This window comes from Herpailurus yagouaroundi, unplaced genomic scaffold (assembly GCF_014898765.1).
Source record: "Herpailurus yagouaroundi ecotype Mexico unplaced genomic scaffold, PumYag 29, whole genome shotgun sequence".
In the NCBI taxonomy this organism is placed as follows: domain Eukaryota; kingdom Metazoa; phylum Chordata; class Mammalia; order Carnivora; family Felidae; genus Herpailurus; species Herpailurus yagouaroundi.
The window spans coordinates 49,846,143-49,869,078 of record NW_024412377.1 but is presented as its reverse complement, the minus strand read 5'-3'; the positions used below and the strand labels follow the sequence as shown (position 1 = coordinate 49,869,078).

General features: G+C 39.8%; 2 long non-coding RNA genes across 2 annotated transcripts in view; one reads left to right on the top strand and one right to left on the bottom strand.

Moving 5' to 3' along the window:
• Nucleotides 1–22,936, bottom strand: part of LOC121010070 (uncharacterized) — a 369,296-nt gene that overhangs the window by 166,232 nt on the left and 180,128 nt on the right. The gene's annotated exons all lie outside the window — the stretch shown is intronic.
• Nucleotides 8,399–22,936, top strand: part of LOC121010059 (uncharacterized) — a 21,902-nt gene continuing 7,364 nt past the window's right edge. The window contains exons 1-2 of the long non-coding RNA XR_005780986.1: nt 8,399–8,511; nt 11,905–11,988. This is a non-coding gene — a long non-coding RNA (uncharacterized LOC121010059). The remainder of the gene's footprint in view (nt 8,512–11,904; nt 11,989–22,936) is intronic.

The window sequence follows — 22,936 nt, the reverse complement described above, 5'->3', positions numbered from 1 at the left end:
GAGCACTGGGTGTTGTATGGAAACCAATTTGACAATAAATTTCATATATAAATAAAATAAATAAATAAATAAATAAATAAAACCAAAAAAAAAAAAATAAATAAAATAAAATAAAATTCCCTTTATTCTAGTCTAAGGGTAGGCAAGTTTTTTACTGTAAAATTTCAGATAGTAATATTTTTGGTTTGGCAGGCTATCTGGTTGTCATTGTGAAGACAAAGCTGTTTTAGATGATACGTAAACTAATAGGCATGACTGTGTTTCAATAAAACTTTATTTACAAAAACATGGAGCAGGCTGGATGTGGCATGTGGGGCCATGGTTGGCTGACTCCTGTTCTAGTCAAATAAACAAATAACAAAAATAAATAAATAAATAAAATCACTAAAAAAATCTCAACAAATTTATTTCCATTATCACTATGTAAGGTAAATTCATGATGATAATAATGTGGGGAGAGCACTGACCAAGATTTAAAAGATTCAGTAGCCTTCCTGTGAATGAGCCACTGTTTTGGTTTTTTCAGGTAACATAAATACGAACGATTCCAAAGTAAGAATGGGAGAAATCAGGAAGGCTATAATTGAACTGAATAAAAGACATAAAGTGGTGTTATTTTATTTATCCAGTTAATTCATTCAATATAAATTTATTGGAAATCTATGGTATGCCAGAGATTTGGTATAAAAATCTCTGAGATTGGTATAAAAATCTCAGAGATACGGTATAAAAAAAAATGTACTCTTAATCATCAGTAACCAAGCAATAAGAGAGGTTTTAGGTTTTGTTTTTGTTTTGTCCATTTTAAGAAATTCCCAATACTCCTGAAATCAGACTATGGGAAAAAAATTCTCCATCCTGTTTAGGCAAAAAACATAATAGCAATTCTAATCCTGGCTTTCCATAATGAGAGTCCCGAAGTATACATGGGGATAATTAAGACCAAAAAAATTAAAAATAATAAAAAAAGCTGGTTATATTAGTGTTGTAACTTGGGCACTGACACCATATGACATAATTGGTGCTCGCCTCCAAGCTTCATGTGAATCCAGCATTCTAAAGCCCTTTCGTAACAGCCAACAACATCTGCTCTAAAGAGGAGTTCTACACCCAGGCAGGCAGGAAGAATAGTACAGAAGGGTGTGTTTTCCTTGAAGTGTAATAATACGTTACAAAAGTGTCAAATATCTACATTTGTGACAATAATTATGTAAACTCAGCCTAAAATATTGGAGGAATAAAGATATATCAATTAAAAAATCCTACAGGAGAAGCAGCATTAGATAATGAGATAGAGGTTCAGTCATTTTCTAGGGTTGGAGTTCAACACATTTGAAAGGAATGAAATGATTCTAGTGGTGTTTTTATTATTATTTCTTCTCTTTCAAGACTTCCTAACTTCAAGCAAGAATTATTTATTAACAAGTGGAAATCATTACTTTGGGATTTTATTCAGCACAACATTATACGGAAAAAAATAGGCTCCCAAGCTGACTGAATGTCGTCATGTGCTTTCTCCACTTTTTCTAAATTGAGCTCATCCATAAATTTTTAGAAAGAGCATTTTTAAAACCCACCAACAAATTTTCCATGGCTGAGAATGCCCTTCTTGTTCTGACACAACTGTTTGAAGATTTTTCTACTCCCTTCCCAACTGAGAGAGGTAGAGAGAGAGAGAGAGAGAGAGAGAGAGAGAGAAAATGAGAAAACACTCTGAAACAGAGAATTAGTTTACCCACAACTTCAAAATTGCAATTGTTTGCAGATTCATATGGTCTCTAAAGGACAAAGCAAGATGTATTTCATCAAAGTGTTGAAGTCCATTCTGAATTACGATGACATACTGCATATGTGTGTCTGAATGTGCCAGGTCAATCACCGTGTGCCTGGCTCCCTCTCCAAGGTTAATGGGACAAACTGGACTCTTGGGGAGGTGTTGCCTCTTCAGCACAGTCAACACGGCCAATGTTTAATGTTGAAAAGTTCAGAAAATGTAAGTGGCATTGCAGTGCTTGGGTTCTCTGGAAGGGCTTATCAGTGGGAGTTAAAACGGCAGCTGAAAATCCCAATTTCCTTCCTTTTTCCCCAGTGTTTCTTTGTATGGATTGTTCAAGAATGGTCAGGGATGAGCCATAGCAACATAGAAAGTGTTAACTGTCTTGAAGACAAACACATTAGGTCTTGGCTTATGCATTGCATTTACTGGTGCATACATTCCCAAATTTCAAACATGTTCATCTCCCTTTTACAATTTTTGTCAAATTCGCGTATCACTTGACTGTTATTTACTTAATATTTTTTCTTTAAAATGCTTCTTTTTTCCCCACTTAGGTAAATTTGCATAAAAATAAAACTTTATATTACTGCTACTAATGGAAAAACATTACCACTTGCCATTAAGGAGTTTACCACAAAAACACATGAGCAAGGAAAACTAAACCATGCTATTAAAATCTAGCTAAATGCATTTGCCTGTTCAAAGCTCCATGTCTGAGCTCTCTCTTTAAGGGAGATTAGCAAGTACCAGAGACATGCTAGCACCTAAGGCGTGCTTCTTGTAGGAATCAGAAAGGGTCACTGAGAATTGAAAAAGGATTAACTACCTTACTGTGTTGTTCAGCATTGTTAAGTGTCCATTTCCTAAATAGAACCCCTGAGCACTGAAGCAGGTCTCTCATCTATGCATCTCACCATCTACATGTCCCACAATTTGGGAACCTTGCTCGCAGTCTCAGTGCTTTTAAACACCTTTTCAGACTCCAGAAAGTGCTTCCATATACCACGTTCTATTCAGTTTTCATGATAACTCAGGTGCCATAGACAGTGCCATAATAATGACTTTTATTCAACTAGAAATGAAAGTACAAAACAAGATATTTTAAGTTTCACATAGCAAGTCAGTGGCAAAGCCCTCTCTGGAAATTGGGATTTGTTTTTGAAAAATGCATTTTTAAGGTTATTGATAAATTCTCCACTCTATTTTTTATAATGAATTGTGAGAGTCTTATCAAGTTTTTGGGTTTTTTTAAAAATCATCTCTTCCCCTCAAACAAAAGATATCTAAGAACAAAAGTTAGCTAAAATGAAATTTATCTAAAAACTCATTCACTCAACACTACATCTTCAGTGTTCATCAATGCAAAGGTTATCATTGTCCTCCAAATTCTTCCCATGTCAGAATTTTATACAGAAATGGAAAAAGAAAAATGAGCAGCTATTAACCAATTTGGAATAGTAGCATTTAGACATCTGGACTCTCCCTGAGTCTAGTAGTTTTCAAAAGCAACTTTTATAAATGGTGGTACTTCTCACCCACATACCACAGAAAACTAGCTACTGCCACAGAGAAAGACTGAAATGTATGGGTCTTGGGTACACGGTATATATTACAGGACAATCATCTGGTTGCAGGGTTGGATTTTATGAAATTCCCTGAGGTCTCCAAGCCTTGATTCACATTATGTCTCTACTGCGATAGCAATTCAACCATTTGGAGCCTGGTTGGTTTTTATTTACTGGAATGAGTGCTGAACAAACTTATCGATCACCAATCCAATTTGGTTATCTTGTATTACTGAAATAATTCTGCCAAGTAAAATATCCAATCCTACTTATGATGATGGTAGAATTGGAGTGCTTACAGAGCAGAGGAGATGAACCGTTAACTTGATCAGCTGTATAAACAAAGTTTCTGACCAGTGGAAAATGTTAGTCAATATCCAAGGCAAGGGAAGGGCTTTAGATGAAAAATCAGAGAGGCTGCTAATGGAATATAACATGTCTCTAGACCCAGAGGGGAAAATAGACGGAAGGTTCCTACTCATGGTTAGTTTAAGGATCAGTAAAAGCCTTTGAGTTTGATGTGGCATCAGGCTGAAACACGATGGAGGGCATGCATCAGAGTGAGGCATTTTCTCATCTGCCTGTCCTGTTTCTGTAGTTGTGTTGATTCTGAGTTTGAGTCATTATGTTTAGAAAGATGTGTTGTTCATTGCTGGAGCCATATCAGATTTAGCAAGGAAAGTACAGAATGTAATAAACATCTTTCTGAATCCTATTATTTTAGAGATGTCCAAAAATTGTGAGGACTTGAGTATTTCTAACAAAGTTATTCACATTATATACATCAATCTAATTCGGTTGGAAAATTCTGCAAACCTGAATGATTCTACAGAAGGCTACATACAATTTTGGAGTAAGTTCTGTTGCTATGAAAATACCAGATTTATTAGACTATACACATTTAGCTTACTTGCCGGTTACCATATGTATTTATAACAAATTATTTATAGCTAAGAGTGTAAGCTTTTTGAGAGTAGGGCCTCTGTCTCCATCTTATTTGTGTCACCAAATCTCACACAGTCCTATCACATGATAGTCAATTTAATGAATTTGTATTTAATGAATGATATGGTGGCTTATATATTAACTGACAAATCTTTCCTTAGCCCTCTTGTCTAAAGCACTAAATTAAGAGATGAACTAGATGTAAAATAAGTCTCACAGTAGTTGTGAAGATTAGTCTGACAGGGAAGTTACTACAATCAATCACTTCCAAGGAGAGTCCATGAATTAGCCCTGAGCCCACACAGCTCAGATGTGGCATTGTAGTATTTAAATTTTTTTTAAAACTCAGTTTTGTAGCCACTTCTCTTATTTACCCAAGGTAGTCTAAATATGTGATGAAACCGTTTTAAAATTAGAGATTTAAATTTAAAAATATTTTTTTTATTTTTATTTTTTTTTTCAACGTTTATTTATTTTTGGGACAGAGAGAGACAGAGCATGAACGGGGGAGGAGCAGAGAGAGAGGGAGACACAGAATCGGAAACAGGCTCCAGGCTCTGAGCCATCAGCCCAGAGCCCGACGCGGGGCTCGAACTCACGGACCGCGAGATGGTGACCTGGCTGAAGTCGGACGCTTAACCGACTGCGCCACCCAGGCGCCCCATAAATTAAAAAATATTTTTAATTAAAAATATTTTTGACAATCAATAGCATATACATATGACAATTCTTTCCCCAAATATTGTCTCCCTTCTTTTCTTTTCCAAGCATTTTCACAGATACACAGTCACTGCAGCTCTTCTATCCCTTACCCACTCTTGCTCTTTATGATATCGTTTAAACTAGTTCCTTCTTTAAATTTACTAACTAGATTCTCAACAACAGAAAAAGATTCTGGAAGCTAACTTTACAATAAATAATCCCTTCCTGCTCAGAAAAAGTGAGGAAGAGGCAAAAATTGTGTCTCATGCATAGATAATTTTTGTCCTTATAACACAAGCAATATGCCTAATTGCTTCCTGGAGGTTTCTTGGACTCAAAATAACATGAATAGCCATGCAGCCTGAAACTTCATGAGATTCTGGTTTAGCAAATCACGATAGGCACAAGTGTGCATATTGCTAAGTCACTAAGTCACAACTTTCTGTTTTGACATAGGAAGTAGTAGAGATCGGAGGATCAGGAGTAGGAAAGGCATGGAGAATGAACCATGGAACTGGGAGGCTGCCCCAGGACCACAGAACCCTTTCCTGAGCTTACATGATGCTAGCTAGAGTAGACTTGCTTTTGGCATATGCTTTCCTGTCCTACGTTTATCTCATTCTAGGCTTGAGATTTTAACACATCCACTCTGGCTCTTTCCCTAGCATTAAAAAAAAAAAAAAAAAAAAAAAAAAAAAAAGAAAAAAAAGAAAAAAAAATTAAAAGAGAACAGAAATTATTAAAGCTCTTGCTATAAGAGATTTAAACATTACTACTCTCCATTTTCATTTTTCACCTTAATATCACCATTTGCTATATGATCTTAGAGACTGATAAAACAAAGCAAACTACATTAGTTTGGCTTTCCCTAACTCTTGTTTTCCTCTGACAATAAATCTTGGTGCTATGAGTTGTGCTTGGTGTTAACTCTGTCTGGGTACAGACGATGCCGATCAATCAGATCCTTTAAGAAAAGTGGTTCTTAACCGGGGCGGTTTTTCCCCCAAGAGAGAACAATTGTCAATGCCCGAAGACACTTTTGGTTTTAGAGCTGGAAGGCAATGTTACTGGCTTCTCATGAGTGAAAGCCAAGGATACTGCTAAACATCCTACAATGCACAAGACTGTTCCTCCGCAACCACAAAGAATGATCCCATCCCGAATGTCAATAGTGACAATCGGTTGGAAATCCTGCTTTAGCAGTACTTGATTCAGTAGCATCATGAATATACTCTCTGGGCTCTGGGTGCAGCCATGCATGCTTTATGGGCAGAAATAGGTTCTACATTCAGCTATTATAGAGGGGTCACCTCTAAGAAGCAGGTTCTTCTTAAAATTCCGAGTCAATCAAAGTGTTTCTCATCTGCTGTTAGTGCCTTGTAATCTCTACTGTCGGTCACTCCTTTCATATACGAAAAGTTTTTTTAAAGTTGTAACAGGCCACTTATTTATTTACACATAGTGTTTTCATTAAAATACTTACCCTGTGTTGGTCAGTGCTATTCAGGAGGGAATTTCCTATCTTAATGTGAACTCATTTGCCTCATGAACCATTATAAAAGCAACCATTTCTGAAGTTAAACAACTTAGAGCATCCTATCTCGAGTTGCCCCTTTGGGAAGCAGCTCCATTGCAAGGACACACATGGAACAGGGAATATCTGCCCTTTAGGTTAGTGCTGTCATAAGCCTTAGGTGAGAGGAAACCTGCCTTAGGCCCTGAGCTTTAGAAGGTGCCCCCTGGACCTTGTCCACAGGGCCATGGGAATGTGCCCATCTGAAGCCTATGCCATGTCTCCTTCTAGACCATACTCTGGGGATCAAGGACCTTGGAATTCTCTGTCCAAATAACTCTGAACCCACCTTCAGTACCTCAGTACCTGAATCAACTTGTTATAGTCTGTTCTCCTGTGAAAACACATGCACAGACATATGCATTACAAGGCCTGAGCAGGGGCAGCTGTTGGGATAATGGACTCAGACCAGGGCTTTGTCTATAGTGGACATGAGGCTGTTCACAGTATGGAACAGCATTGGGTGTGTGAAAATAACAGAGGGGGACTGGAGACCAGGTCCCAGGGGTCAAGCCTTGCTTCCCCATGGTCTGATGCTTAACTAGAATGTAAGATGTTACAAAGATGGTCAAATTAGGAGGTGAAAGTCTTTTATTCAATAGTCAGCTGGGTTATAACTTAGATATTTGGACGTACGGTACATGGGTCTTCATTTTAACAGTTGCTCCAAGTCAAGGGTAGATTTGATTTGAGGGGGAAAAATAGCACTGTTTTTTTTTGTTTGTTTGTTTGTTTTGTTTTGTTTTGTTTTGTTTTGTTTTGTTTTTCTGTGTAGAACTCCTCAGGATTCAGGGCATACCTCTCCCAAGTGGAATCACGCAGACTGCTCTAGAAACCTCAGTTTCAGCCGCTCCCCAAGAATATTGCTTACCTTTTGTGGACTTTATTTTATGTAGTCTCAATGACCAGCCAGCCCATCTTAAACTTACTGGCATTTTTGTGTGATGGGCAGCAGATTAACAAGCAGAAAATTCTATTTCCATGATTACTTTGCTGAGTCAGAGCTAACAGAAGGAAAGAACCAGAGGGTAGGTAAAAAGCTTGTACGGACACAGGAATACGGAGAGGAGAGGGGTCCAGAGAAAGATGTTCCTTTGGGAAGGGAGCACTCTGAGCAGTGAGGGTGACAAAACTGGACACTTACCAAAAATGGCCAGGAAATAGGAGGAGGACTTGGAAGGAAGAATGGGCGCCAAAAAGAAAGAAAAAAAGGTACAAAGCTAAACTACATTTCTTTTCCTTCCCTCCCGTTCATTGTTTCAGACGTCTGTAAAAAGAGAACACTTAACTTCTGGCTCCATTTAGCAGCAATTTGGACATTGTGCAGGCCCCTGATCATCACGTTTGAGAAATGGGGTCCCCCTCCTTGTCCCAGTTCTACCCTGAGATCCCGAAAAAGGGATGCTATGCCTGCATCCTCTATGGCAGAAAATCCCAGGACGTCTCTCATTTCTTCCCTCGCAGGAGGAGGCACTGACTTAGCTCCAAGGAGAGGGTTATAAACTGTGGCTCCCATAGACCCTGTTCTTTGTCACTCAGATGGAAGGTTCAGACTAGAGGGTCAAGGGAGGAGAGCCCTGAGTAAGACCTCTGTTTAAAATGAACAAAGGCCTAATTTCAAGATACTTGGGGACCTCTCCTCCAGAAACAAGACAACGCCCAGAGGCTGGCAGTTACTGGAGCAGTCTTGAACTATAGACACTCAATGGAGTTACTCACTGGGGCTCCCGCCCCCATTGAAGTCCTGGGAGCCAATTCCACAGCCCAGCCAAAGGCAAGACTTGGCTGCCTATGTGATTAATTGCCTTTGTTCCCTCACAAAGAGAGTGTACCCGCAACAATGGGCAGTAGGAGGGGAGTGGAGTGGCCTCAACAGAGAGGCCCCTCTTCCTCCCTCAATTCCAGGGTGTGCCTGAGAGAGAGCTTCTGTGCTTCGCTCCAAAAAAAAGGTATCTTTCCAAGAGGAAATTATAGAGCTCAGAAAGTTAGTCATTAATGTAATGGTCTGAATCTACAATGAGAAAAAGATTGAAGCTGACATGATTTTTATCTTTGATATTATAGCTTCTGAAGTTGAGAAGTAATTACGTATGTTAATATTACATCCATTCGATATTCAGTGAATTTTTTTACAACTCTTTCTTAATTAATCTTCCTTTTCTCCCCCTCTCTGCTCACAGTGCTGGCAAACAGTCCTGAAATTGATCAGGGCTGATGTGAAAAGAATGCAGTGAGGAATCAGAAAGATCTAGGTTTGAATTTAGACGGATGCTTGACTTTAGGCATTTAGTAAATAAATAATACAAATAATAACTAATGCCTTTTGAAAATGCGATGTCATACCAGGCACTATGTAAAGATTTAACACACACATCAGTTCACTGAATCCTCACAAAACCTTATGGGAGATGAATTATCCTTATGTCCATTTTAGAGATGAGGAAACTGAGGTTTGTCGGTGTACAGGCTGAGCCCCTGGCTGGAACTGCTTGCACACAGCACACGGGCCTCTGAGGATGCCACCATTTCAGCTCTACTTTGGGAGATGGTGGTGAAGGTGAAGGTAGGGTGTGGTGAATTGGGGGTAGAAATAGTAACTGTCACTGCCTCAAATCATACTACTTTCTCCATCACACCCCTTGTGTCTTAACAGGCCAGGGCTACTGCATATCCCAGGCTTCTTCCCTACCTCTAACCCCCCAAGGACCCAGTAGCAGAAAGCATCAGAAAAGCCATAACAAATCTCTCTCTGCTCTTCCCTCCTCAGCAGAGGCCAGGAGTCCCAGAGAGCGGGAGAGAATTACAAAAGCAAGGAAGCCGCAGCCACTGCCCTTCAGCTTAAAATACAGACACATCAAAGAGACACCATGTGTAAATCACAAAGAACCAGGCCACTGTCCTCACTGTTTCAATTCTCTGGCAAACCTGGGGCTCTGAGATGCCAATTGCTGTATCTCGCATTCCTGGAGGATCTTTGAGTGCCTGCCCTTTGATATTTACCAATAAGAATAGAGTTATGAAGATGGATTAAGATTACATATATACATGATTCCCACTATTGGGCCCAGAAGTCATTTAATATCATCTGTTATCTCTATCATTGTCATTGGGTCTGGAAGCTGAGGAGGATTTGGATGAATGGAGAAGGCGAGTTTCAGGGGGATGGAGCAGAGGAAGTAAAGATTTAGAAGCATAAGCATTTGCTATAGGATACCTATGGTAATTGACCAATTCACAGATTTAGTTAATTTATCATTTCATCCAACAAATATTTATTGAGCACCTACTATACTCCAGACCCTGTGCTAAGCAATGAACAGGGAGATAAAACAATTGAGAGCCCCACACTCAAAAGGCGTAATCATCTTGGGAAGACAGATATTCACTAAATCCAACAGACAAATTAGTATATGATTCTGAATTGTGAGTGGTAAGTGCTGTGAAGGGAATCTCACCTGGGTCTATAAGAAAATAAGGGAACAATCTATAATGGGTGTGCATTCAGGTAGGTCAAGGATGACATTCCCGAGCAGGGGTCTTAGGAGCTGAAGCCTGAAGGAAGAGCAGGAGTCCATGAGGCAATGAATTGGGGGAAGAGTGTTCAAGGCCTAGGGAACACCCTGTGCAAAATTGCTAGGTCAGGAAGGATCGGGCCACCAGAGGATGGGGAAGGGACAGGCAGACCTCTGCTTGACCCTCAGCAGGCTCAGACACCAAACAAAACCTATCACCTTTTCCTTACCTTTCCAAGTTCTGCTTCTCACCCCCAGCACCCACCTGTGTCACTCCCCAAGGCTTTGTGGATTTGGTCTTCTCTCCTCTGAAGACAAGCATCTTAAGAGGCTTGTGGTCTTCCACATACTTAGGAGGCCAGACAGAACACAAACTCCCTAAGACATAACGTTGCTTTCTCTACTCACCTTGGATGTATAATTGTAAACTGCAAAAAGCACTATGCAGGGGGAGTTCCCTTCAGATTTCTGCAGACCCACTGCTGGTCCTCACCCACTGGGCTTGGCACTGGAGAAGGCTTATGTGCATTTGGTATTGATCTTTAGTTGCCAGCACTGACCATTACTGCCTTTTGCTCTCCTTTCTGTGGCTTATTAGAAGAAAGCAGACATGTCCGGTGGACAAAGGAGGCAAATAATGAAAATGTTTCAATACGTTCTCAACTGCCGATACACAGACGATAGTCACTTTCCAGATTATCTATGTATAAACCTGGATTTTCTTTATATACAATTTGAAGACAATCTCTCTCCCTCTTTCTCTCTCTTACTTTTTGGAAAATGCTTTAAGGGATTAAATAACTCTAAAATCTTTACAATCAATGGGTAGAGGGTCACTTGAGCAACACGGTGTCTTGTGAACAGGCTAGAGAGGAGGAGTTGTAACAGGTGATAGAATGGTGAAGGGTGGCTGTTTTGCTTTGCAAGAGCTGGGTGAAAAGTGGCGCAAGGGCGGGGGGGAGCATATGGGGAACCACTAGGGCCACAAACAACTGTCACATCATGACCTTTAACTTTTGACCACGAAAATACCTCCTGAGCATTTCTACTTTTATTGCACAAGAAAAGCTTGAATACACCTAATTTTAAAAGATTTGGGGTGCCTGGGTGGCTCAGTCGGTTAAACATCTGACTTTGGCTCAGGTCATGATGTCGCGGTTCATGGGTTCGAGCCCTGCAAATGGGCCCTGTGCTGACAGCACAGAGCCTGGAACCCACTTCGAGTTCTGTGTCTCCCGATCCCTCTGCCCCTCAGCTGCTCACGCTCTGTTTCTGTCTCTCTCTCTCTCTCTCTCTCTCTCTCTCTCTCTCTCTCAAAAATAAACATTAAAAAAAAATATTTTTAAGATTTGGGTAATCCAGGAGTAGTGACAATAAAATGTGAAATTATCTCTCTTCCTGCTCCCCTCCCATTAAGCTCACTGCTCACCTGGGAGAATCATGGTCAGTCCCTTTGATGCATGTTCACACCTACATATGTACATACACATGTATGTCATGAATACAAACGTCCCTTTCTCAGTTGAAATATCTGGGAGAGTTTACCAAGTACATGGAGATCTATCACATGCTTTGTAATAGCAACCTGGAATAGAGGTGTCCCCATAGTGCTGAGTAGATTGCTGGGATCAGACCTGGACAGAGATAAGGACAGAGCCAGGGGCAGAAGGCAGGGCTTTGCCAGTGAATGACGAGAATTCATGATCTTTCCATTTATTTCCATTTTTATTAGACCAAGCTGTATTAGAATAACATCTCCACTTTAGTATTTGCATACGGTATTGTTTAAACATTTACAAAGTAGGGACTGTTATTATTCCCATTTTGTAGATGGTGAAATTGAGGTTCATTTCAGGAATTATGGAACTTGCTGGAAGTCATGCAGCTACTAAGTGATAGAGACATTAGTCTGAGGTAAGTCTTTGTATCTCTGATGTCCATGCCTTAACCATGACACTTGATCCCTACCTTATAATCCTTTCCACGTCATGGAGGCTTTTTAAAAAGTGAATTTTCATTTTGGTCCCCAAAGACTATTTCAAGTAGGTGAACCAGGTCTGTCTAGAGCCACAAACCTGACTGGTTTATTCCCTTGCCTGCAAAGCCCACAATCCTATGCATTCTGCAAACTCTGAGAACTCACACAGCTGCCCTTATGGCCCCCTGCCCCTGGTGACTCCGCAGGGAGATGTCCAGCCAGCCAACAAGCACCAGAGAGGCAGATTCATTGTTGGGAAAGGTGATCTGAGATGAGGTGGTGGCAGTCAGTGTGTGGATGAGGAGGTAATGCACCCACCAAATGCAGTTAATGGAAACTGCATTCATTAGAATGCTGTAATTGGTTCCTGCAGGGCATTCGAGGTTAGTGACACAGGAGAAAAAGAGGAGGGGCTGCGTGCGTGTGTGTGTGTGTGTGTGTGTGTGTGTGTGTGTGTGTGTGTGCACTGTATGGATTTTGTTTTCTTTTTTAGCTTTTTTCCTCCAGGAGAGAATTTCAACCTGCCTGCCTCACGTCAGGCTCTGCGTTTGGCAGATGTGAGGTCTTCTGAGACCGGCAATCACCACCTTGCCCAGTTCTGTGTCCCTCTTTCTCTCATCCACCCTTCATCAGGAGCCTGCCTGTGAGTCTCATCCCACCTTTCTGGCCAGATAAGAAAGCTACTGATTAGCAAATTTACAGAAAGGGGTTGGAACTTGGTATGACACTCCTCACAGACTGAATGAGGCAGATAGGATTTTTCAAAGAACCTCACGTGAAAGGCAAGGCTTAGCCCCAGTCATATGACCCAAATGGGGGATCTGCAGGTATCAGTGAAATGGCAAGCCATCAGCTAGATAATAGATAACACTTTGTGCCACCCACATATAAAGCTAGACATTGCCATCAGGGTGCCAGAATGTTCCCACTTACTTCTGGGGTGAAGAAAGGAGGGGCGGTATCGTCTCACCCTTAGGGTTGGATTCTTTTTTTGAACAACCATACTATTAGTAGGTCAACACAAAAGGTGATCTCCTGATACTAAATTTAGCACTCCCAGTATGTCCAAACCTGCCTTTCTGAAAAACTTGATAGAGGGGATTATGATTTCTATACTCAGAAGCCAGGAAATTTCTGAGGAGCTGAAAATGTTCTACCTCTTGATCTGAGTGTGGTTCCATGGTTTTAAGCACAGTACAATTCATCAAGTCATACACTTAAGATCAGTGCATGTTACATTTCTTATATGTCTCAACTTACAAAGTAAAAAATAAATATTAGTCCACTGCCAAAAACATGAGTTCTCAAAATGTTATCTGTACACCAAATTTTCCTGAAACCCTCTCTATTCGCCTACATCCTCTCGCTACCTAGCCAAATCCTGGGCTTTTATTAAGGGCCAGGTGAAGATAAGCTTTCTAAAGAAAACCTAACCTTGGTTGCCCAAACCACATTGATTCATGTTTTCTCTTTACGGACCTACTATCAGAACTGGGGACAGGTCCAAGCTTATGGGATCTGAGGTTTACACAATATGGGGATTTCTTTATAAAATAAAAATTACAAACTTATGAATACAAATTAAATTACAAAATTTAGTTACAAAAAAGGAGACTAGAGATTTAAGGTCCCTTTTCCCCTGTGAGCTCTTTATACAATTTACCATCAGTGTTCATATAATAAAGCTACCTGCTTGCAACTCAGGTTGAGCTCTGCGTCTAGAACTCTCCTCACCTCCTGACCACCCCCGGAATGCGTACGGGGCAGGCAAGTGAGAGGAACTCTCGGAAGCCCAGGCTTCATCACTTTGCAGTAAATCTGGTCCAGGTCAGCACGTACATGTGAACATTTCACTTCAGCCTAGTCTGAGTAGAAACTTTGTTTCCTGCACACATGGTCAGCCTCCCTGGGTGGACTATAAAATCCTTCAGGGCAAAACCACAGTTTCACATTGTTTTCAAGACTCTCACCCTGCACACGCCAGTGCCTTTTCTAGGAAGGGCTCGCCATACTGTTGAAATATTTTCTAGGAAGGGCTCGCCATACTGTTGAAATATCGTTTGGGAGAGGGGAAAGGGACTCCCAAAGACAGGTGGTAGTGATAATGGGGAATGATAAGTCATTAGTTGGATTAAGTGGATTCTTTCCATGCTCCCACTATCCAGGTCCTGAATATTCGCCCAGCCCTACACTGAGCCAAACATCTTTTAAAAATTGGCTTGACTGAAAATTAACCTCAGGCCATATGGAAAGTAAGAGATGGTCTGGCTTGGCTCAGACAGGTAAAGTCATTTCTCTAGGCTGCCTGCACTTCTGCACGACATGAAGGATTCTACAGAGGAGAAGAAAGAAAAGAGGAAATAATGGAGAGAGAGAGAGAGAGAGAGAGAGAGAGAGAGAGAGAGAGAGAGAGAAGGAAGAGAAAGAGGGAGAAAGAAGATGAGAAAGAAAGGAAGGGTCTTGTAAAAACAAAAAAGTAGGAGATTAATGGAAAAAGAATACTTAATAAAGCTCTCTTGGGCTCACACTGTCTTTTTTTTCTTTCTTCCTTTTTTTTTTTTTTTTTCTTTTTTGAGGCTGCTGTATTAAATTAAAGTCATACATAGGTTTCAAAGGAAATCACATTTCTGCAGTCTGGTGAACCCACCTGACAATGCACGCTAACAGAATTGTAAATGTAAAGGGTAATGCTTGTCAGTGGCTGACAGTTCTAAATGGCCTTTTAGTTCAGTACGCAGAGCTGTCATAAAAAAACATAAAAATGCATATGCAGACAGCTGAAACTGCTATGCACATCATTATCTGCAAATGGTATAAGTATCCTGAACAAAAGGCCTTCCAGTTTAAGGACATGCATAAGACATTTCTCTGCCTCCAGCTTTAAAACAAAGTGCTGTCAAGAAAACAAGATTCCCAGGGCCAGAACTGAGGTTTTTCTGTCAATCAGTGAGGTGCTACATTTGTACATATTTTTCTGACCCTGCATATGAGAAGAGCATTCCTAACAGATGTGTATTTAACTTCTGGCAGCTACATCTGTTTCTTCTCCATCTTCCTTCTTATTTCTTTATCATTGTTCTAACAGACCGTTGCACGGTGCGTCTTATTGTGTACTTGTTCATCCTACCCCTATCTTTGCTTTTTTCTCTTCATTTCCTCCAGCTCTTCTTTTCTCTAAAGAATTGATTTCTTTCTTCTTTCCTTTGTAATTTGGGAAAGTCAAGGGAGCTAAACTTTGGGACCTTGGTGATCAAATTGGTGGAGATATTTGTCTTTCCTTCCCCAAGCAATGATACCGTCTGCCCCTTTAAGATCGCAAGTTGCTTGAGGGCAAAGAAAATTTTTAGAACATAATCATTCTGAAACCTGGTTGCGTGTCAGAATCACATGAAGAACTTTGCAAACTTCTCATTTCCTGAAACCCCCCAAAGTGATCCTCCGAATCAGAGTCTCTAGGGTTGGGTCCAGGACATTTGTGTTTTTAACAGACATCCTGGTGGTTACCATTTTTCATGCATTCAAACGTGCATCAGACCAATACTTATTGGGCATGCACCCTTGTGGCAGTCAGTGTTCTAAGCACCAGGCATGTCTGTGTGGATGGAAAGACAAATTCCCTGACCCCTAACAGCTTGCATTCTATTCAGCGAGACAGGTCAATAAACAAATACATGTATAACTATGTTTGGTGCAGAGAGAGACAAATATTTGAAGAACATAAAATGGGCAATGGAGCGGAGAGGGGCAGGAGCCGGGCTAAACGATTTACATGTGGAGGTCAGCAAGCTCTTCCTGAGGAGATGACAGAGGATCTGGGAACTATATGGTGAGGAGTCAGCCATGAGAAGATCTGAGGAAGAAGTTGCCTCATCTTATTCTTGCAACAGAATAGAAAATATTACTAAAGTAGCCAAACTGAGACTGACACCTCTGTGCCAAGTGAGATGTAGGCGAATCAAGCCCAAGCCTCACCCCTGTTTCCACATCTATCCAAATCCTGCCCAAACTTGGGGTCACCCTGAAGTATAAACTTCATCTGAGAGGCATCCATCAGCACATCTGTCCACCCAATGTATGTGGAGGATGTATACTAATACAGGTCTGTGTAGGACTTTCTATAATAAGTTCCCTAATCGAGCTCAATTTGAACGCCATTATTTCTGAATTCTTAGAATGTGGACCACAAAAACCAATTTCCTATCAGGTTAAATGTATGGGTAAGCCTTTTAAATAAGACTTTACATTTCTCAGGCTAGGGGCCATATTTTACAACTTCACTGTTTCTGGCCCACTGAGTCACTGTTTCTGGCCCGCTCATCTTTCATGAGCTTTTAAGTTTTAAGTCGAAGGCTTAAAATCTCCAGATGAATTTCAAAGAGAGATAGTGACCTTTAATAGTGGTTTTCCCCCAGGAGCGCCTGGACAGCTAAGTCAGTTGAGCGTCCGACTCTTGATTTTGACTCAGGTCGTGATCCCAGGGTCATGGGATCCAGCCCTGTGTTGGGCTCTGTGCCTGGCATGAAGCCTTCTTGAGATTCTCTCTCTCTCTCACTCTCTCTCTGTCTCTCTCTCTCTCTGTCTCTCCCCCCACACCCTCTGACCCTCTCTATCGTTCTCTCTCTCTCTCTCTCTCTCAAATAAATTTAAAAAAATAATGATTTCCCCCCAGTGAGCAATGACGACTCCATTGTTGGGCATAAACTGAAATGCAGAACTTGGAAGACAGTATGGCCAATTGACTGAAAAGATGGGCCCTGGAGCAAGAGATTCACTAGCTGTGAGAATGGACAAACCATGAAGCCTTGGTTCACTCAACTTAAAAACGGTGATAACAGTAAGACTTACATGAGCTAGTTATTGTGAAGGTTAACTGAAATAAGTATGCATGATGCTTAATACACTGTCACATACAGTAGACACTTAATAAATGCTATCAATTATATTTATCATGATTATTACTTTCTATTGCACTATGAGTATACGACACTGCCATGTGACAAACCGAACCAGTCTTCTGACCTCTGAACATTGCTGTTTTTCCTTACCTTGAAAGATCTAGAAAGTACAATCTCTCCCAGAGCCAAGATGTCCAGTTACCCTCTGGAGCCCCTCTAAGGAAGGCATCATTTTTTATACTATGCTTTCCTACTATATTTTCTTCTAATAGAACTTAGGTCTTCTAGCTTTTATAAAAAATAATGCTGTCCTGCTCCATCTCCTGGGGTTTACTCTTGCTAAGAGCAATCGCTTTTTATTGAATGTGCAATTTTGTTGCTATGGAAAATATAGTGATTAATGAGACCCTGTGACCAAGGTTAGTTGGGACAGGCTTGGACTGGTTAGCATCACGTCCTTACTTTTCACAATGCCAAAGTTGGCTACAGTAGGAACTGCATTATCAACCCCATTAGTAACTTTTCAGAGAGGATGTAGTTAATAAAAGGAACTACTGTGTTGTGTACAATTGTAAAAAGATTCGGATGTAACCTAAGAGGTCTCAAGTGGTGGAATATATAGTAAATATAACTTTTAGTTGCAGAAAAGGAAGAAAAATTAACAAAATAAATAGGAATTTGTAGAATTTACCATATAGGTGGTAAATATATTACCACATAATTTTCAAAATTATAACAGTGTGAAGAGATGCTTATATTATACATAATTTGAATTATATATATAAAACATATACATATTTGTGTGTATATATAATTATGTATATTATATATGTGTGTATATATGTGTGTATATATCATTATGTATATATATATATTATTTTTAGAGTTAAAAAGGACATCAAGAGTCCTCAGTATACTCTTTGTAGGGAGAAATATATCTCACAGTATTCCCATAGATATTCTGAATTAATTACCTCACTGTCTTCAGAAGTAGTCCTATTGGAAAAGTTCTACACTTTAATCTGACACCTATGGGGCACCTGGGTGGCACAGCTGGTTAAGCATACAACTCACATCTCACTCAGATCTTGATCTCATGGTGGTGAGTTCAAACCCTGCACTGGACTCTGCACTGGGCCTAAAGCCTACTTAAAAGAAAAATTAAAAAAAAAAAGACATCTAAATCCACCTCGTGGTAACTTTCACCCTGGCCTTTTTACAAAAATGAAGAACAACACTGTCTCATTTTTTAAATAAAATGTTACAGTTGAAAAGAGCCTTAGAGATCTCATTACTGAGGCTTCCCATTTTGCAGTTAAGAAAACTGAGTGCTTCTTTTTCTACAGGCTTCCTCTCTGATTCTCTGAGGAGTTATCATTTTCCTTATTGCATGAGCTGAGATTTAAGCATTTGTGAATTCCAAACATCCAGCCTTCAGTTAGAATCCCAAGCTGGAATTTAGGAGAGAGGTTTGGGATATAGCAATAAAGCTAATAGTCATTGTTATGTTTGTTGGTGGCCAAACTCATGGAAATTAAGGAGATTATCCAAGAAAAAGAGGGAAGGTGAGAAAACAAGAGGGCAGGATGAAATTCTAAGGTCCTTGCATTTTTATATCATGGTGAAAGTTTGTAATGATAATTTAAACCAGGTATAACTGAGACCCCACATAGCCCAGTCTGTTCTGTGTGCAAAAAAATAACCATTTAACTCCAAAAATCTTGAGAAAGAATATAAACTTCTTAACTGTGAGTTTCTTCTTTAAAGGGAGTAACGTATAAAATGCTTCTCAAAAGTTTGCACAGTTAATCTCTCCTTTTCGAAGTGTCTGACTCAGGACGGCTGCTAAAATCTGTCCTCCGTTCCAACTTCATATGTTCTTTCCTTCTCCACAGTCCTTTTTCACCACATTGCAGCTTTCTCCCCAAATAGCTCTTTTCCCAGAGTCTTGCGGCTGCTCTTGAACATGCCTGCTGAGACTTCTGCTTCCAAGACATATTGGGCCACCTAAGGATGCCTGGATGACTTGGCTGCCCCACAGCACCCATCTTCCCTCACTCTACACAGAGGGAAACCATGGGGACTCTCTTGCCCCTTCCCCCAGACTTGTATTTCTTTTCATTTTCTCATTTATAATTCTTATGAATGGTTTCTGATACATTGATTCTCTATAACATCATATCATTAGTCCTCTAGAGTCTTCTGCATCTGAAAATTTCATAAGCATGTACTTAGGCAACTACTTGTCAACATGTTCAGTGAAACCGAATCAATGGTGGAATCAGGTGGCATTCCAACAGAGATCCTTCCCTAGGTGGACCGGGATAATTTTCACTTGAATAGTATTGGAATATACTAAGTGGCTGCACATATTGAGCTTTACAGTTGAGGTAGGTGGAGTGACTAGTCCAACGCCCAAAGTAAGATGGAATTCAAATTCATGGTCATTAATTCAAGGCCACTAATTATTCAGCAAGTTTAAAATGTATCAGAATTAATAGCTGGTATGCAGTCCACCAATTTTTGCAAAAGGAAATTCTGACCGAATCTTTACTAAAATTCAGGTCAACATGATCTCTCAACATGGTAATTTTTTTTTTTTTTTGAAGGAAATAGGTTAGTCTTGTCCATTTCATTCTTAGTGAACCCATGTTTGCTCTTATAATTCACCACATTCTTTGCTCAGGCTCCAAAGCTCCTCTAATCAACAGCCTGTCCTAGAATCTTGGTCGAGTGTGATTAAAATTACGTTCCTATCTATAGTTCCCAGAATTTGCTGTTTAAAAAATCATTAAAATGTTTATTTGCCTTTAGCATTCTGACATGGATCTCATTCCTCAAACAGCCTCAAAGATTACAAACAGCTTTGCTTAACAACAACACCCACACCCATGTTTATATCCTCCCTTCCCTGGCAGTCTGGGGAGAAATACATTTCCCCTCTCACACAGAAAACTTCAACTTATCTTTCATTTTCCTTTTCACCTGCTGAATTGAAGCAGTTCCCTTACTCTTCCTCTCCATGCCCCAAATGTGAGCCTACAACACAAGTCTTTCTGTTTACTGAAGAGTTTGCAGCCAGATGGACTCCACCACGGGGCCAGCCCCCCATCCAGTTTTGAAATAGTATGAGATGCAGAGATAAGAATTATGTACAGAATTCTGAGTTCTGGTCTCAGATGGAGTATGAATGTTGTACTTGGGCAACTTATTGAACCACTTTCTGTTGCTATTAATCTCAACACTAGAGCCAAGACTACCTTCCCACTGAATTCACAAGATGGTTGAGACAACACGAGAAAAAAATGCTAAAGAAAAAAATATAAAATGCCTCTTTGATGCGTAAGGTTAAAATAATTCAACCTCAGGGTTCGGGCTTGGGCCTGAGCTGCACCCACCGACCTTGTCCGAACTCTGCCTTCATTTTGGCATCCCTGCCTTCATTTGGCTCTCCCAGTTATTTCCAACCTCAGTCAGCTCCCACCTTCTCAACCCCAGAGCTTCCCCAATTACTGGTCCCTCATCCCAACACACTGCCCTGTGCATTCTCAGCATGATTACTAACTAATTGGGTAAACGATCCAAACTTGTGAGGACATGGGTCATAATGTGTTCCCTCTCCAGGCAACAAAATAGCAATGCCTGGACCACCGTGCAAGTTATGTTCCTGACAAAACCATGCTTAGCAACGTCAGGGTCTTCTAACAAAGAGGAGATTGGAAGGCAGTGGTATTACAAATACATGTGTTAATGTATATATTTTTGAAACACAAAAAGGAAAAGATTCTAGAAGGTGTCTACTTCAGACTACACTTACCTATATTTGTAACCTGCTTTCAATATCTTCTTACTTGTGTGTTTAGGAAATACTGCTGTCAAAGTCCAAGGCAGATTCGTCCTCTAGTTTTCTATTACTCAAAATTTAGATTTTCTAAAATTAAGGTCACCAGTTGAAAGCCTGTCTGTTGAATTGGCCCAAGATATTTTTTTCTCATATAGTATTTAAAATTTTTTCAATTTGAATGCACTTAGTGCTAATTGCCACGGTCTGTACCACTTCCTATGGTTTACCAATGCTGACACTTGTATATTAGCAAAAAGAACATAGGCTACGAATCAGAAACTCTAGGTGCTAATTCAACTAATGCATACATTCAAAGTGCAATGTTGTTTCAGTTCTCCCATGTGTGAGCATTATGAACTTGGCCCTACCCCTTCTCTCTCGGCCTCAGTTTCTTCTGAGTGATGGAGATAACCATCTTCTTCTCTCCAAGACTGATGTAGAGGTCACATAAAATAATGTATATGAATGCATGTAATATATCTTAAACTATACTATAAATATATATATATATATATATATATATATATATATATATATATATATATAGTGTGTTTAGGTAACAGCTCCTGTCCAGTACAAGACGACTCTCTCTCCACACACACTTATTCAGATACCCTGCATCCTTCCACCATCTGCCAACCAAACTTTGTAAGTTGAAGAAATACACAAGGAGACAAAGGGTCATTTACCTTGGTAGTTAATGTCCTATATGGATTCTGTTTATATAGGACTGTCTACAATTTTTCAGTCTAAAAATTACTCTGCACAGTTGCTTAATGGCCCTTTTATCTTCTCTTTAATCACATCTAGGACTTCTCACCATTCCCCCATTAAAGTTCCCATTTGTCTCTTTGATCATCCTCCTGAACCTTATTGGTATGCAGAACTCTACATGACACATACTATGTTTCTGGGCTAGCTGATAGAACTTGAGGCCAAATATACCAAAGAGCTAAGCAAAAGGTAGAAAAGTCTTATTATTCCAACTACATAAAACATACATGGTGTGCATGTACATCCTTACATGTATGTGCTTGAATATTGAATACATATATTTAGGTAGATGTGTTTAGACGCTCACGGATAGAACAACAGCAAACGTGTCACGTTCATAGTTACGTTGAAAGCACTGTCACTGGAGCCATGGCTCCTAGTCTGGCTTAAGGAGCTTCAAAAATATATATAGATACCTGGACTCGAACATCAGAGATTCTGATGTAATTTGTTAGGGCGGCATCTAAAGACTGGTTCATTTCAGAAAGCTCCTCTCCCCCAGGTGAATCTAGTGAGTAGTCGGTACTGAGAATGGTACAATAGGAACACATCTTGGAGGTGGTCTTGTTTTATATGCAGCTGAATCTTGCCACGTGTTGCTCAATGAAAATTCTCTCTTTTTTAAAATAGGCATTTTCCCCTGGCATTATAGGTATTAATAATCTGCTCCATCTAAAAATTCTGCTCCCAGAAATCAGTCTTAAAGAAATACAACCAGAATGAGTAAAGACAAAGATCCAAGGAGACACTGCGAGTAATAATGAGCGACTGGAAGCAATCCAAATGCTCAACAATATAGGATCAGTTAAACACTGATAATAATAATAATAATAATAATGTAATGTACAGTCAATATGATGAAACTTTATATGGGACGTAAAAAGAATGGCCAAAGTTTAAAAGTCTACTCACAGAAAAAATACCCAGAATACATTTTTTAAATGAAAAAAAACAAGTTGTAGGATAATATGGATATAAGATACATTTTTGTACCAAACTCTCACCTTTAAATGAGAGGGCTAATACAAATTATAGAATCTCAATATGTGGTTCTTGAATTCATAGAGAAAATTCTACTCAGACAAACATGAAACTATTAATGGCTGCATGTAGGAGTGAGATGAGATGGGTAGGGGGAAGAAGGAGATTTCTACTTTTCACTTTATATTCCCCCTTTATTATTTCAATGCTTATAAACAGACTATATTGTGTTTATAATTTTTAAAAGAGAGGAAAATTATTTGCTAGTGACACCCACTCCCTCACACACATTGCCTTCCAAATGTTAATCTGGCTGTTTAACAAAAGAAAGAAAGAAAGAAAGAAAGAAAGAAAGAAAGAAAGAAAGAAAGAAAGAAAGAAAGAAAGAAA